This window comes from Pan troglodytes, chromosome 3 (assembly GCF_028858775.2).
Source record: "Pan troglodytes isolate AG18354 chromosome 3, NHGRI_mPanTro3-v2.0_pri, whole genome shotgun sequence".
NCBI lineage: Eukaryota > Metazoa > Chordata > Mammalia > Primates > Hominidae > Pan > Pan troglodytes.
The window spans coordinates 82,511,734-82,527,281 of NC_072401.2; the positions used below are offsets into that span (position 1 = coordinate 82,511,734).

The window sequence follows — 15,548 nt, forward strand, 5'->3', positions numbered from 1 at the left end:
GATCTTAGCCAGAAGGCAGAGAACAATTCCTCGGGTAAAGTTTGATTAAAAACAACAAAAATTCGTAGAAGACAAGGATATAATAATAGAATTTGGGCTCACTGGAGACCAAGGAATTTTATCTTCTACGCTTTACCCAACTTCCCACTCCAAAAACCAGAACAAAAACCCATCTAAATGTATCTTTGGCCATAGAAAAGCCTCCCCATTTCTGAGCATCTAAGAAACGTACATATGGGCTGGGTGCAGTGGCTCACACCTGTAATCCCAGCACTTTGGGAGGCCGAAGCAGGTGGATCACCTGAGGTCAGGAGTTCAAGACCAGCCTGGCCAACATGGTGAAACCTCATCTGTACTAAAACACATAAATTAGCCGGGTGTGGTGGCGGGTGCCTGTAATTCCAGCTACTCGGGAGGCTGAGACGGGGAGAATTGCTTGAACCAGGGAGGCAGAAGTTGCAGTGAGCCATGATCGCACCACAGCACTCCAGCCTGGGTGACAGAGTGAGACTCCATCTCAAGTGTATGTATGGAAGCAAGAATCTCAGAACAGCTAGAGATGATAAGATGTTCAAGTTTTAAGCTGTGTATATCATAGACACAATTTTGTTGTAAAAATGTGACCCTTCCACTAGTGTAATGACTTCCACCTTTTATTTTTTAATTTATTTTACTTCTTATAGAGATGGGGTCTCCCTATGTTGCCAGGCTGGTCTCAAACTCTTGGGCTCAAGTGATCCTGCCTTGGCCTCCCAAAGTACTGGGATTACAGGTGTGAGCCACCATGCCCAGCCAATCTCAACCATTAAAAAAAAAAAAAAAAATCTACATATAGTGTGCACATGTGGCACATTTTCCTTATAACATTACTTGTTTTGTACTTCCCCATTCCTGCCCCTCCACTCTCTACCTCTCTGATTCTGGGCTGGTTAGAGGATACAATGGCCATAGGTGTTTACGTTCTAGTTAGGGAGAAAGGTAATAAGGAATTAAATAAGTATATAAAACCAAGCATATGTTAGATAGTGATGAGTTCTATAATGAAAACAAAATGGAAATAGGATAGTGACATGGGAGGCCTACTTGCTATTATTGTGTGTTCTTCTGAACCTTTTTCTCATTTGTCAATTGGGAATGATAATCATCTACCTCCTTAGAGCTGTTTGGACTTAATAAGTTCTGTGTGAAATGCACCTAGCAGAGTAACTGGCAACATACCTAATTATCAAGTACTGCTATTTTTCCTTTCCCTTTCTTTCTGTAATTTGAGTGTTCCAAATCTGTGGCGTAGTGCCATAGAATCTACCTTAGCTAGAGTATGTTTAAACTGTGTCCCTGTGTGGTTTTGGAGTTCTTATGGAAACAGTAAATAACAACATAGATGAATCTTGAGGACATCACGCTTAGTGAAATAAACCAGTTACAAAAGAACAAATATTGTATGATTTTACTTACATAAGGTACCTAGAGTAGTCAGGCCCATAGAGACATAAAGTAGAATGGTGACTGTCAGGTTGTGACAGAGAGAATGGGGTTGACTGTAATGGGTATAGAGTTTCAGTTTTGTAAGATGAAAAGAGTTCTGGAGGTGGATGGTGGTGATGGTTGCCCAACAGTGTGAATGTATTTAATGTACACCTTTTTTAAATTTTAATTTTATTTATTTATTTATTTTATTTTTTGAGATGGAGTCTTGCTCTGTTGCCCAGGCCTGGAGTGAAGTGGCGTGATCTCAGCTCACTGCAACCTCCACCTCCCGGGTTCAAGCAGTTCTCCTGCCTCAGCCTTCTGAGTAGCTGGGATTACAGGTGCATGCCACCATGCCTGATTAATTTTTTGTATTTTTAGTAGAGACCGGGTTTTGTCATGTTGGCCAGGCTAGTCTTGAACTCCTGACCTCATGATCTCCCCACCTCAGCCTCGCAAAGTCCTGGGATTACAGGCGTGAGCCGCCATGCCCAGCCTTAATGTACATTTTAAAATGGTTAAGATGGTAAATTATATGTATTTTACTGATTTTTTTTTTTTTTTTTTTTTTTGAGATGGAGTCTCTCTTTGTCACCAGGCTGGAGTGCAGTGGCACAATCTTGGCTCACTCCAATCTCCGCCTCCTAGGTTCAAGCCATTCTCCTGCCTCAGCCTCCCAAGTAGCTGGGATTACAGGTGCACACCACCACACCCAGCTAATTTTTGTATTTTTAGTAGGGATAGGGTTTCACCATGTTGGCCAGGATGGTCTCGATCTCCGGACCTCGTGATCCACTCACCTCAGCCTCCCAAAGTGCTGGGATTACAGGCATGAGCCACCACACCCGGCCTTTAGTGCAATTTTTAAAAAAGTCAGTGATAAAATTATTACCTTGCTCCACTCTTCCCATTTTGGTAGATATCAGTGAATCAAGTTGTTCCTGACAAAATCATGAAATAGAGGGTGGTTGTTCTTGCATCATGAATCTATGTGAGAGTCCCACAAAATGAAAACGTTTTTAGGAATTTTTATCATCTTAACTCCCAGAGGTGTCAAACCTTAAACAGTTGATTGGTGAGCAAAGAGCACAGTGTGGCTGGAAAAGATATTTCTATTGTTTTGTTTTGTCAATTTATAATATATTTATTGGGCACTTAATTGTCTTTAGTGAACAAGAGTAATAACATTTGTTGAGTATTATCTACCAGCAATTATTCTAAGTTTATGCTTAACAATACTTGATACTAATAATGGTTTGTCATCTTTATATAGCAGCCTTGAAGGTGTTATTCTCATTTTATAGTTGAGAAGCGTGAGGCTCTGAGTGGTAAGTGACTTTCTACTTTAAAAATGATTTTAGAGGAATTTCAATACATAGAAACGAAGGGAGGGCATTCCACATGGAATAAAGCATGCGTTAGATCTGTGTGTAGGAAGGCATGGGATATATTTGAACAGAGTAAAGAGTTCAGCCTGACTGAAGTCTGGATAACATTCGGGAGATGGGCTGGCAGTTTAGTCTCTTCCATTAGAATCTTGATGAGGTTAATGAATTCCTGAACTGTTTTCTGTAGGCACTGGGAGACACCATTGAATTACCAAGCCTGGGGGTTTTGTGATCAGAGTTATGCGCTAGGAAGCAATATCTGAGATGCATTGGAGTAGTGAGAGAGGGGAGGCCAAAGATCAGAGTGACCACTTGGAATTCTTTTGCAGTCATTAGAAAGTAGTTGGGGTCAGAGTGCAAATGGCTGATAGTTCAGGAGTAAGTTGAGAGGTGAGAAGGGAGAAGCACAAATGTAACTGGAAATGAAGTGGAAGGGAGGAGTCTATGGAGCATAAGTGTAAGTAATACTTTTTTTGTCTGTTGGGGGAGCATAATGGTCACCTGAATATGTAGGTCAGATGTAGGACTAGCTTTGAAAAGGGAGGATTCTGAGAGATATGTGAAAAAAAATGCTTCACACATAGAGCCTATGAGCACAAGAAGGAGGGACTTTAGCAGTCTTGAATTTGAAGGGTTGACATTGGGCAACCTTTTTCAGTTTAAGCAGATGAAGGTGTCTGTAGAGAGTATGGGACTGTAGTGGGCCTGGGGACTTGAAGAGTAGACAAGTCTCAACCTCTGTAAGAGAGAATTCAAATTTAATAGGGTCAATTTTCACACTTTAGAGTGTGACATGGAATAATAGTAGTGCACTTATGTTCATCTTTTATACAACTAACGTATAGAGTAGAAGTTCTCTTAAACAATATTGGCTATATAATATACCTGCAGTTGGGTTGGCTAAATAGAATATTTGTTTAAAATGAGAAAGAAAGATACATACCTTAAATATTTTATACGTGTATGAATGCTTATATTTCACCAGTCTTTTGATGTATAGCCAAGACATTTTCTTTAAAATGTTTTTAAACTGGCTTGCCTTAATTAAATTACATGATTTAATGTTTAGAGACAAAGCATTTTGTTTTTGCACTCATTTTTGATGTAATATGCAACTAAACTATGTAATTATACTAAATACAACAGACATAAACTGATTTTAGAATAAACACAATTTACTCTAGGATGCAACTCTGTTACTGGGAGAAAAATAAGATGGTGTACCAGAGAGGACTCCCCTTTCCCCTACAAGGAAGTTGAAGCTCAGAACTTGTTGCTTGTCTATGGTTTTAGGATTGCCAGTAATCTGGTTTTATCCCTGAATTCAATGCTTTTCTCATTATATGGAGTTATAAGGTGATGTAGAATAATATGTCAGATATTGGTTAGTAGTTAGGAAGTTATAGACTGTAGTTTTTAAAAAGTAGCAGCTTTATTGAGATATAATTCACATGCCGTGCAAGTCACCAATTGAAAATGTACAACTTAAGGCCGTGCGTGATAGCTCATGCCTGAAATCCCAGTACTTTGGAAGGTGAGGGAGGAGGAACACTTGAGGCCAGGAAATAGAGACTGGTCGGGGCAACACAGCAAGACCCCATCTCTACAAAAAATTTAAAAAATTAGTCGGACATGGTGGCATGCTCCTGCACTTCTAGGTACTCTGGAGGCTGAGGCAGGAGTATTGCTTGAACACAGGAGTTTGAGGCTGCAGTGAGCTATAATTGCGTCATTGCACTCCAGCCTAGGTGACAGAGTCAAACCCCTTTTCAAATAAATAAAGTGTACAATTAGAGCCTTTTTTATATTCACAGAATTGCAAAACCATTACTATAATAGATTTTTAGAACATTTTCATCACCCTCTGAAAGAAACCCTGTACCCATTAATAGTCACCACCTATCTTTTGTCTCCTGGCCCTAGGCAACCACTTACGTGGTTTCTCTTTGTTAGATTTGTCTATTATGGACATTTCATATAAATGGAATCATATACTACGTGGCCTTTTGTGAGTGGCTTCTTTCAGTTAGCATAATTTTTTTTGTTTTTTTTTATTATTATACTTTAAGTTTTAGGGTACATGTGCACAATGTGCAGATTAGTTACATATGTATACATGTGCCATGCTGGTGTGCTGCACCCACTAACTCGTCATCTAGCATTAGGTGTATCTCCCAATGCTATCCCTCCCCCCTCCCCCCACCCCACAACAGTCCCCAGAGTGTGATGTTCCCCTTCCTGTGTCCATGTGTTCTCGTTGTTCAGTTCCCACCTAAGAGTGAGAATATGCGGTGTTTGGTTTTTTGTTCTTGCAATAGTTTACTGAGAATGATGATTTCCAATTTCATCCATGTCCCTACAAAGGACATGAACTCATTCTTTTTTATGGCTGCATAGTATTCCATGGTGTATATGTGCCACATTTTCTTAATCCAGTCTATCATTGTTGTGGACATTTGGGTTGGTTCCAAGTCTTTGCTGTTGTGAATAGTGCCACAATAAACATAACGTGTGCATGTGTCTTTATAGCAGCTTGATTTATAGTCCTTTGGGTATATACCCAGTAATGGTATGGCCAGGTCAAATGGTATTTCTAGTTCTAGACCCCTGAGGAATCGCCACACTGACTTCCACAATGGTTGAACAAGTTTACAGTCCCACCAACAGTGTAAAAGTGTTCCTATTTCTCCACATCCTCTCCAGCACCTGTTGTTTCCTGACTTTTTAATGATTGCCATTCTAACTGGTGTGAGATGATATCTCATTGTGGTTTTGATTTGCATTTCTCTGATGGCCAGTGATGGTGAGCATTTTTTCATGTGTTTTTTGGCCGCATAAATGTCCTCTTTTGAGAAGTGTCTGTTCATGTCCTTCGCCCACTTTTTGACGGGGTTGTTTGTTTTTTTCTTGTAAATTTGTTGGAGTTCATTGTAGATTCTGGATATTAGCCCTTTGTCAGATGAGTAGTTTGCAAAAATTTTCTCCCATTTTGTGGGTTGCCTGTTCACTCTGATGGTAGTTGCTTTTGCTGTGCAGAAGCTCTTTAGTTTAATTAGATCCCATTTGTCAATTTTGGCTTTTGTTGCCATTGCTTTTGGTGTTTTAGACATGAAGTCCTTGCCCATGCCTATGTCCTGAATGGTAATGCCTAGGTTTTCTTCTAGGGTTTTTATGGTTTTAGGTCTAACGTTTAAGTCTTTAATCCATCTTGAATTGATTTTTGTATAAGGTGTAAGGAAGGGATCCAGATTCAGCTTTTTACATATGGCTAGCCAGTTTTCCCAGCACCATTTATTAAATAGGGAATCCTTTCCCCATTGCTTGTTTTTCTCAGGTTTGTCAAAGATCAGATAGTTGTAGATATGCGGCATTATTTCTGAGGGCTCTGTTCTGTTCCATTGGTCTATATCTCTGTTTTGGTACCAGTACCATGCTGTTTTGGTTACTGTAGCCTTGTAGTATAGTTTGAAGTCAGGTAGTGTGATGCCTTCAGCTTTGTTCTTTCAGCTTAGGATTGACTTGGCGATGCGGGCTCTTTTTTGGTTCCATATGAACTTTAAAGTAGTTTTTCTCCAATTCTGTGAAGAAAGTCATTGGTAGCTTGATGGGGATGGCATTGAATGTATAAATTACCTTGGGCAGTATGGCCATTTTCACGATATTGATTCTTCCTACCCATGAGCATGGAATGTTCATCCATTTGTTTGTATCCCCTTTTATTTCATTGAGCAGTGGTTTGTAGTTCTCCTTGAAGAGGTCCTTCACGTCCCTTGTAAGTTGGATTCCTAGGTATTTTATTCTCTTTGAAGCAATTGTGAATGGGAGTTCACTCATGATTTGGCTCTCTGTCTGTTATTGGTGTATAAGAATGCTTGTGATTTTTGTACGTTGATTTTGTATCCTGAGACTTTGCTGAAGTTGCTTATCAGCTTAAGGAGATTTTGGGCTGAGACAATGGGGTTTTCTAGATATACAGTCGTGTTGTCTGCAGACAGGGACAATTTGACTTCCTCTTTTCCTAATTGAATACCCTTTATTTCCTTCTCCTGCCTAATTGCCCTGGCCAGAACTTCCAACACTATGTTGAATAGGAGTGGTGAGAGAGGGCATCCCTGTCTTGTGCCAGTTTTCAAAGGGAATGCTTCCAGTTTTTGCCCATTCAGTATGATATTGGCTGTGGGTTTGTCATAGATAGCTCTTATTATTTTGAGATACGTCCCATCAATACCCAATTTATTGAGAGTTTTTAGCATGAAGGGTTATTGAATTTTGTCAAAGGCCTGTTCTGCATCTATTGAGATAATCATGTGGTTTTTGTCTTTGGTTCTGTTTATATGCTGGATTACATTTATTGATTTGCATATATTGAACCATCCTTGCATCCCAGGGATGAAGCCCACTTGATCATGGTGGATAAGCTTTTTGATGTGCTGCTGGATTCCGTTTGCCAGTATTTTATTGAGGATTTTTGCATCAATGTTCATCAAGGATATTGGTCTAAAATTCTCTTTTTTGGTTGTGTCTCTGCCCGGCTTTCGTATCAGGATGATGCTGGCCTCATAAAATGAGTTAGGGAGGATTCCCTCTTTTTCTATTGATTGGAATAGTTTCAGAAGGAATGGTACCAGTTCCTCCTTGTACCTCTGGTAGAATTCGGCTGTGAATCCATCTGGTCCTGGACTCTTTTTGGTTGGTAAGCTATTGTTTATTGCCACAATTTCAGCTCCTGTTATTGGTCTATTCAGAGATTCAACTTCTTCCTGGTTTAGTCTTGGGAGAGTGTATGTGTCGAGGAATTTATCCATTTCTTCTAGATTTTCTAGTTTATTTGCGTAGAGGAGTTTGTAGTATTCTCTGATGGTAGTTTGTATTTCTGTGGGATCAGTGGTGATATCCCCTTTATCATTTTTTATTGTGTCTGTTTGATTCTTCTCTCTTTTTTTCTTTATTAGTCTTGCTAGCGGTCTATCAATTTTGTTGATCCTTTCAAAAAACCAGCTCCTGGATTCATTAATTTTTTGAAGGGTTTTTTGTGTCTCTATTTCCTTCAGTTCTGCTCTGATTTTAGTTATTTCTTGCCTTCTGCTAGCTTTTGAATGTGTTTGCTCTTGCTTTTCTAGTTCTTTTAATTGTGATGTTAGGGTGTCAATTTTGAATCTTTCCTGCTTTCTCTTGTGGGCATTTAGTGCTGTAAATTTCCCTCTACACACTGCTTTGAATGTGTCCCAGAGATTCTGGTATGTTGTGTCTTTGTTCTCATTGGTTTCAAAGAACATCTTTATTTCTGCCTTCATTTCGTTATGTACCCAGCAGTCATTCAGGATCAGGTTGTTCAGTTTCCATGTAGTTGAGCAGTTTTGAGTGAGTTTCTTAATCCTGAGTTCTAGTTTGATTGCACTGTGGTCTGAGAGATAGTTTGTTATAATTTCTGTTCTTTTCCATTTGCTGAGAAGAGCTTTACTTCCAACTATGTGGTTAATTTTGGAATAGGTGTGGTGTGGTGCTGAAAAAAATGTATATTCTGTTGATTTGGGGTGGAGAGTTCTGTAGATGTCTATTAGGTCTGCTTGGTGCAGAGCTGAATTCAATTCCTGGGTATCCTTGTTAACTTTCTATCTCGTTGATCTGTTTAATGTTGACAGTGGGGTGTTAAAGTCTCCCATTATTTATGTGTGGGAGTCTAAGTCTCTTTGTAGGTCACTCAGGACTTGCTTTATGAATCTGCGTGCTCCTGTATTGGGTGCATATCTATTTAGGATAGTTAGCTCTTCTTGTTGAATTGATCCCTTTACCATTATGTAATGGCCTTCTTTGTCTCTTTTGATCTTTGTTGGTTTAAAGTCTGTTTTATCAGAGACTAGGATTGCAACCCCTGCCTTTGTTTGTTTTCCATTTGCTTGGTAGATCTTCCTCCATCCTTTTATTTTGAGCCTATATGTGTCTCTGCACGTGAGATGGGTTTCCTGAATACAGCACACTGATGGGTCTTGACTCTTTATCCAATTTGCCAGTCAGTGTCTTTTAATTGGATCATTTAGGCCATTTACATTTAAATGGACTTTATTACATTTAAATTAACTTTATTAACAAATAAAGTTAATAGCGTTATGTGTGAATTTGATCCTGTCATTATGATGTTAGCTGGTTATTTTGCTCGTTAGTTGATGCAGTTTCTTCCTAGTCTCGATGGTCTTTACATTTTGGCATGATTTTGCAGCGGCTGGTACCGGTTGTTCCTTTCCATGTTTAGTGCTTCCTTCAGGAGCTCTTTTAGGGCAGGCCTGGTGGTGACAGAATCTCTCAGCATTTGCTGTTCTGTAAAGGATTTTATTTCTCCTTCACTTATGAAGCTTAGTTTGGCTGGATATGAAATTCTGGATTGAAAATTCTTTTCTTTAAGAATGTTGAATATTGGCCCCCACTCTCTTCTGGCTTGTAGAGTTTCTGCTGAGAGATCCGCTGTTAGTCTGATGGGCTTCCCTTTGTGGGTAACCCGACCTTTCTCTCTGGCTGCCCTTAACATTTTTTCCTTCATTTCCACTTTGGTGAATCTGACAATTATGTGTCTTGGAGTTGCTCTTCTCAAGGAGTATCTTTGTGGTGTTCTCTGCATTTCCTGAATCTGAATGTTGGCCTGCCTTGCTATATTGGGGAAGTTCTCCTGGATAATATCCTGCAGAGTGTTTTCCAACTTGGTTCCATTCTCCCCATCACTTTCAGGTACACCAATCAGACGTAGATTTGGTCTTTTCACACAGTCCCATATTTCTTGGAGGCTTTGTTCATTTCTTTTTATTCTTTTTTCTCTAAACTTCCCTTCTCGCTTCATTTCTTTCATTTCATCTTCCATCGCTGATACCCTTTCTTCCAGTTGATCGCATCGGCTCTTGAGGCTTCTGCATTCTTCATGTAGTTCTCGAGCCTTGGCTTTCAGCTCCATCAGCTCCTTTAAGCACTTCTCTGTATTGGTTATTCTAGTTATACATTCGTCTAAATTTTTTTCAAAGTTTTTAACTTGTTTGCCTTTGGTTTGAATTTCCTCCTGTATCTCGGAGTAGTCTGATCGTCTGAAGCCTTCTTCTCTCAGCTCGTCAAAGTCATTCTCCGTCCAGCTTTGTTCCATTGCCGGTGAGGAACTGCGTTCCTTTGGAGGAGGAGAGGTGCTCTGCTTTTTAGAGTTTCCAGTTTTTCTGCTCTGTTTTTTCCCCATCTTTGTGGTTTTATCTACTCTTGGTCTTTGATGATGGTGATGTACAGATGGGTTTTTGGTGTGGCTGTCCTTTCTGTTTGTTAGTTTTCCTTCTAACAGACAGGACCCTCAGCTGCAGGTCTGTTGGAGTTTGCTAGAGGTCCGCGCCAGACCCTGTTTGCCTGGGTATTAGCAGCGGTGTTTGCAGAACAGCGGTTTTTCGTGAACCGGGAATGCTGCTGTCTGGTCGTTCCTCTGGAAGTTTTGTCTCAGAGGAGTACCCGGCCATGTGAGGTAGTGCCTCCCAGTTAGGCTGCTCGGGGGTCAGGGGTCAGGGACCCACTTGAGGAGGCAGTCTGCCCGTTCTCAGATCTCCAGCTGCGTGCTGGGAGAACCACTGCTCTCTTCAAAGCTGTCAGGGACATTTAAGTTTGCAGAGGTTACTGCTGTCTTTTTGTTTATCTGTGCCCTGCCCCCAGAGGTGGAGCCTACAGAGGCAGGCAGGCCTCCTTGAGCTGTGGTGGACTCCACCCAGTTCGAGCTTCCCGGCTGCTTTGTTTACCTAAGCAAGCCTGGGCAATGGTGGGCGCCCCTCCCCCAGCCTCGCTGCCACCTTGCAGTTTGATCTCAGACTGCTGTGCTAGCAATCAGTGAGACTCCGTGGTCGTAGGACCCTCCGAGCCAGATGCGGGATATAATCTCCTGGTGCGCCGTTTTTTAAGCCCGTTGGAAAAGCGCAGTATTTGGGTGGGAGTGACCTGATTTTCCAGGTGCCATCTGTCACCCCTTTCTTTGATTAGGAAAGGGAACTCCCTGACCCCTTGCGCTTCCCGAGTGAGGCAATGCCTCACCCTGCTTCGGCTCGCACACGGTGCGCTGCACCCACTGACCTGTGCCCAGTGTCTGGCACTCCTAGTGAGATGAACCCGGTACCTCAGATGGAAATGCAGAAATCACCCGTCTTCTGCGTCGCTCACGCTGGGAGCTGTAGACTGGAGCTGTTCCTATTCGGCCATCTTGGCTCCTCCCCCCAGCATAATTTTTTTTTAAGATTCATCCATGTTGTAGCATGTATCAGTACTTTATTCCTTTTCATGGCAAGGTAATTTTCCATTGTGGGTATACCACATTTTATTTATCTGTTCATCAATTGATGACATTTAGGTTGTTTCTGCCTTTTGACCATTACAAATAATGCTGCTATGAACATTTGTATACATATTTTTGTGTGGGTATGTTTTCATTTCTCTGGAGTATATACCTGGGTGTGGAATTACTGGATGATGTTTAACCTTTGAGGAACTTGCAGACTTTTGATTGCAGACTTTTGATTAGACTTTTATACGGAAGCTGCTAAAATGTTAACATGTTGTAAGCATGGCTGTTAGTAATAACCATATTTCCTATTTTTTAATCTTCCAGCCTAGAACATTCCATATTCTGCTTCACACACGGTGACTCACTCACTACTGCTTTGTACCAGTGTGCCCACTCGAGTGCCTGTAAAGTACAAGCTCCAGATCAAAAAAGCTTCTAGATGGATCCTTTCCAAACTTGGTGTCTTTTCTACAAACTCTGTGCCTCAACAACCATTTCTAAGTGGTAAGGACATGTATATTTCCTCTTTTCTAGGCCTTCTTTCCTTTTTTATATATGAGTTAATACCTGCACTTTTTGCTGATTTTTCTAAATCAAATCTAAAAGTGGCAAAAACATCAGATTTTTCGAGACCTCAAAACATTTTTTACATATTACATTCTGTGCACAGAACATGCATGTTTATAAAGAATATAAACACATGTGAACAACTATGCCTGTGCACTTTATGTGCCTTATTTGTACTCTATAGTCCCTTATTGTAAGGCTGAGGTAGTTTATCTTGTTACTGTCTTACCTATTTAGGGATTTTCAGCCCATTTGTTGAAGAATATCCTCCTACTTCCTGGCAATTGTAAATTATGTATACATTCATGGAAATGATAAGAGAGGTGTGCAATGCCAGCTTTTCTTTTTATAGCATAGCACTATGTGTGCCTTTTCATATTCTGACTTTTTTTTGGAAGCATAGATGTCAGTTAGCCAACAAGTTTTCTAGGCAACTCTGAGATTTACTCAGAAAACATAGGGGTAGTGAGGGGAGAGTAAAATTGAGCAGAAATGGGAGACCTTTAAAAGAAAATGATTAAAATAGGCTCATTTTGAGCCAGTCGACCAATGCCTACTGTTTAAGAATGAAAATATATAATGACATTTAGCATAATAGAGAAGTAAGTTACCAAATGGAAAATGTGGTATTAGATAAAGATGAAAGGCAGATAGAGTGAAAATTGGGGTACATTTTAGCTCTAGTTCTAATCATTAATTGCATAGTTTTCTAGAATGCCAGTTAATTAGCCTTGGTAGACGCAGTTTTCTCGTCTGAAATGGGTGAATTAGACTAAATGATTTTTAAGGATTTTTGGTGGTTTCATAATCCCAACACTTTATGAACTATAATGAACAAATTGATAGATTTTTGGTTTTTTTTGAGGCTATGTTTTCTTCCCTAACGTATCTGATAGAGATACTTTAGATCTATTTTTGTTGAATTGTGGGGCAAGAATAAGATCTCCACTGTCTGAACATTTTTCAGTTAATCTTTCTGTTTTGAAGTTGGTGTCTTTCTTTTATTCTCTTTCTTTCCACATTCTTATCCTTCTCTCCTACTGACCTTGAGGACTTTCCTTCATTTCACTCAGACCGTCTCTTTCTGTCCACTCCAATATCATATTAGTGGCTCTCATTATGCTTCCTTAACGTGTCTAGCATCCATTATTTTCACGTTAGCAATTTTCCAGGGTCACTACATCTTAGATCAGTGATTCTAATTCTGGGACCCTTTATAAAAACACAGATACCTAGGGCTGGGTGCGGTGGCTCATGCCTGTAATCCCAGCACTTTGGGAAGCCGAGGCGGGCAGATCACGAGGTCAGGAGATCGAAACCATCCTGGCTAACACGGTGAAACCCAGTCTCTACTAAAAATACAAAAAATTAGCCAGGCATGGTGGCGGGCACTGTAGTTCCAGCTACTCGGGAGGCTGAGGCAGGAGAATGGCGTGAACCCAGGAGGCGGAGCTTACAGTGAGCCGAGATCGCGCCACCGCATCCAGCCTGGGAGACAGAGTGAGAATCCATCTCAAAACAAAAAACAAAAAACAAAAAACAAAAAAAAACACACGATACCTTTTGAAGCTAAGTGTGATGGCTCATGCCTGTATTCCCAGTGCTTTGGGAGGCCCAGGTGGGAGGATGACCTGAGGCCAAGAGTTTGAGACCAGCCTGGGCAACACAGCAAGACCCCATCTCTACAGAAAATTTAAAAATCAACCAAGTGTGATAGTTGCACACCTTTAGTCCCAGATACTTGGGAGGGTAAGGTGGGAGGATTGCTTGAGCCCAAGAGGTTGAGGTTGCAGTGAGCTATGATTGCGCCACTGCATTCCAGCCAGGGTGAACGGATTGTTTATAATCTTTTGCTAATATAAATGGTATAATATAAATGCATAACCTTGCGGATATATAAATCTTTTTATATCTTGCCACTGTGTTTGGGACAGGTTCTTAGAAGTGAAATTGCAGGGCCAAAGGGAAAATGAGTACGCAGTGTTTGTTTGTTTGTTTAAGACAGTCTCACTGTCACCCAGGCTGGAGTGCAGTGGCATGATCTCGGCTCACTGCAACTTCCACCTCCTGGGTTCAAGCAATTCTTGTGCCTCAGCCACCCAAGTAGCTGGGATGACAGGTGTGCGCTACCATGCCTGGCTAATTTTTTTTTTTTTTTTTTTGAGACAGAGTCTCGCTCTTGTTGTCCAGGCTGGAGTGCAGTGGCTCAATCTCGGCTTACTGCAACCTCCGCCTCCTGGGTTCAAGCGATTCTCCTGCCTCAGCCTCCTGAGTAGCTGGGATTACAGGTGCCTACCACCCTGTCTCTTAAAAAGAAATACAGGCCAGGTGTGGTGGCTCACACCTGTAATCCCAGCACTTTGGGAGGCCGAGGCGGGCTGATCACGAGGTCAGAAGATCGAGATCATCCTGGCTAACACAGTGAAACCCCCTCTCTACTAAAAATGCAAAAAATTAGCTGGGCGTGGTGGCACATGCCTATAGTCCGAGCTACTGGGGAGGCTGAGGCAAGAGAATCAATTGAACCCAGGAGGCGGAGGTTGCAGTGAGCCAAGATTGCACCACTGCACTCCAGCCTGGGAGACAGAGCAAGACTCCATCTCAAAAAAAAAAAGAAAAAGAAATACAGATACTTTTTGAAACAAATTTGGGAGAAGGGTGTGATTCTTTGGCAGGTAGCTAAAGTCAGCATTAGTTCACCAGAACTGGAGCCTCAAAGTTCTCTTACTTCTGACTTCAATCACTTCTTGCCTTAGACCTCATTAGTACCTGGAACAGTTTCTTTTCTAAGGTCTTGGAAAGAGGATCTTCTTTTTATTTCAGGATTTTTTTTTTCTAGTGTCTGTAAAATAAACGTTTTGTCTTATTTATTTAAAATTTTTATTATGGAAAATGAGAAACATATGCAGAAGTAAACAGACTGGTGTAACCAATTGCTTTGTATTCAGACTCAGATTCAGTAATTATCAAGTCATGCCCAAATTGTTTAGCTATTCCCCACCAACTTGTCTCTCACTCCTGTGTTATTTTAAAGCAAATTCTAGACATCATGTATCTTATTTATAAGTATTTCAGGATGTATCCTTAAGACCTTTTAAAAAAGTAATGATAAAATTGCTATGAACACTCTTGTACATATCTTTGGGCAGATCTGTGTACTTTTTTCCCTTGGGTATACACTCAGAAATAGAATTTGCACTTCTGCACATTCATATTATAAAAAAACATGATGCAAATAAAAATAATTAAAAAATGAAAAAGAATTTGCAATATTGTTTTGGACTTAGCACATTCTCTTAGCAATGTTTAGTCAAATTACTATATATATTATTATCTATTACTGTGTAACAAACTACCCTGAAACTTAGTGGCTTAACACAGTGACATTATTGTCTCATGGTTGCTGTGAGTCAGTTTCTTTGGGGTGCAGCTTAGCTGGGTGCTTTTGGCTCAGAGTCTCTCATAAAGCAGCAATCCAAGTATCTTCTGGGGCTGCAATCATCCCACAACTCAAGTAAAAGAGGCACAAAGGAACAGCCTTCTGGGGGTGCTTTCAAGCTCACTCATGTGATTATTAACAGGTCTCAGGTTCTTTCTGGCTGTTGGCCAGAGGCCAATTCCTTGACCCTTCCATAGTAGGGCAGCTAACAACATGGGCAGCTGGTTGTTAGTTCAGAGCAAGGGAGAGAGGGCATCCAAGATGGAAACCAAGCTCTTTCTGTAACTTATTCTTAGAGTGGGAGCCCATCACACTTGCTGCATCCTTTTAAAAAAATTATTGTGCTAAAGTGTGCATAATGTAAACTTAACATTTTAACTATTTTAAGTGTACAATTCAG

General features: G+C 40.7%; 1 protein-coding gene across 20 annotated transcripts in view; it reads left to right on the forward strand.

Moving 5' to 3' along the window:
* Positions 1-15,548, forward strand: part of FRYL (FRY like transcription coactivator) — a 280,599-nt gene that overhangs the window by 57,098 nt on the left and 207,953 nt on the right. For 16 of the 20 annotated variants that reach the window (XM_063808895.1, XM_063808899.1, XM_054683156.2 and 13 more), the window contains exon 2: positions 11,467-11,646. The exons of the other annotated variants lie outside the window; for them this stretch is intronic. The gene's annotated coding sequence lies outside the window, so the exon portion shown is untranslated. The remainder of the gene's footprint in view (positions 1-11,466; positions 11,647-15,548) is intronic. 20 annotated transcript variants of the gene reach the window in all.